The following is a 2,354-nucleotide window of genomic DNA, read 5'->3' as shown; positions in this document are numbered from 1 at the left end:
AGTATGGTCCCCCAACAAGAAAAACTATTTACAAAACAATTAAGTATTCAGACATAGATATTTACTAAGAATATGTTAAGGTCTATTTAAACCCAGGACATTAAATGAGATAGGGATAAGCTAAATATATACAAAATCATCCTTTATAGGGTACTTTCTATTGGGAAGTAGCTGTCCCCCACCCTGACATCTAAATTTCAATATCTGTAAATAACACTTTTTACATTTATTACATTTTTTTCAATGATCTTATTTCAAAAATCTTTATGATTAAGTTTAAACAGAACTTGGAAGATTTAGATTTATTGTGGGTTTAATTTTTAAATTAAAAAACTATACTCAAAAAATCATGTCCCCAGTTTTCATGTCACTACCGAAACACAAGAGTTTTAGTCCTTTGGCTGAGCCTGGTTTTTAGCCGAACCCCTGCATTTTTGCCCAGGCAGTGACACTGCATCCCTGTCCCTCATGGCTGAATGTTAAGCAGCTAAATCCCATAGTTTTGATATAATGTGTTCCAAAGTCTGAAAATCAGCCTGTAACCTTAAAAATTGTCACTACCGAACACATATTTTCTTCAATTAAGTAAATTTTTTTGGGGTTTTATGCAAAGTATTATTGTTGTATGTGTGTACACCTCTTCAAAGATGTGTATACTAGCCATGTGCTTGCTAGCATTCTTTAGTTATGCTCAAAATTAGCTATAATTGTCACTACCAAAACAGTCACTACCGAAACATACCGTCACTACCGAAACATAAAGTTCCAACTTCAGGCCTAGTTTAACTGCACATTATTCAACAGTCTAATGCTAATGCTGCAAACTGCTCACAGGACCATTTTTACATATCCATTATTCAATTTTTCAAATTCTATGATCAAAAGGATAAGATCTGGTCCACAGGGGACAAGGTCGTCACCTTAATCCCTCCACCAGAAAACGCCACACAGAGGCATATCCAGATCACCCCAAGAGTGTTCACCGCAGTATGTGAAAAGTTAAAATTTGTGAATGGATTTGTGATGGTTTCTGACACTAAACCCCCTTAAACATACAGTATGACATAATGTCAGTTATTTGTCAATGTTTTCTTCTATTTTACTGAACCCACTTGGGTAATGTTTGTACTTTACATGGTTCTGGACGAACAATTGTTATGTCCTCAAATTATTCTATTGACCACAAAACATTTGTGTTTTTAATATTCCCAACCTATAGCACGTTATGAGTTAAGATTAAGCAATAAGGTTGAGGAAATATGATACAACCTTGCAAACAAAATACTGTAGTCACTCCAAAAACAGTGCAGTCACTACCGAAACACTGGATGTTTTGTAAAAAATTAAGTATATTGAGTTATCAACTAAAATGTTATGATACTGATTGGTTTAATGTATGTTCAATTTCATCAATCATCAACTCTGGAATCAATATGATCAGTATTATGCATTTTACAAAGAAATATTGCATTTAGATTTTGATGAATTGTATAATTTGAAATTTGGTAAAAATTTAATTTTTATTGATTCAATTGTGAAAACCTTCAAGAAATATTTTTAAAAATACTCTTCAGAGAAAGGAAGGAAACACAATTTTAACAGGTTAATAATAATACTTTTTTACTATAGTTATTACTATGTTTCGGTAGTGACAATTTTTGGGAGAGGAAAAACATTCCAACACAGTCTGAAAATACAACATCAAAATTTACGGTTCTTTTACTAGATATGTGTACTTTAGATATGGTGCAATATATATACGGAAAAAGTTTTGGGAATAAAACATACAAAATTTCAAAATATTTCCAACCTGACTTTGCACCAATTCGGTAGAATGGCCCATATATTACATTGAGCATTTGTTAGGAAAGACATCAAGGGCAATACGTAGGTAGGCTGAGTGGCTGAGGGGTAGAGTGGTCGTCCTCCAACCTGAAGGTTGGCGGTTCGATCCCCAGTCTGACCCATCTGCATGCCGAAGTGTCCTTGGGCAAGATGCTAAACCCTGAATGGCCCCCCGTAGAATACCAAGTGTTAGAGGATGAACTGTATGAATATGTGTGTGAATGGGTGAATGTAAAAACTGTACTGTAAAGCGCTCTGAGTGGTTATCAAGACTAGAAAAGCCCTATATTAATACAAAACCATTTACCATTTACATATCGTCTACTAATTAACTATTTAAGAGGAACAGGACTGAAGAAAATAAATATATTTTTAATTTAGTCTCGTTTGCTGCTCATTTACTGATCCACCCTCCAGTCCAGAAGGTGGCGGTAGTGCGCCTATAAGAAGATAGGCCAACCAGCAATAAACACCACACAAAGAAGAAGAAGTACTAGGTTGCACCGGAA

The sequence above is a fragment of the Limanda limanda genome, chromosome 14 (genome assembly GCF_963576545.1).
Source record: "Limanda limanda chromosome 14, fLimLim1.1, whole genome shotgun sequence".
Classification (NCBI taxonomy): domain Eukaryota; kingdom Metazoa; phylum Chordata; class Actinopteri; order Pleuronectiformes; family Pleuronectidae; genus Limanda; species Limanda limanda.
Note: the sequence above shows the minus strand (reverse complement) of the source record.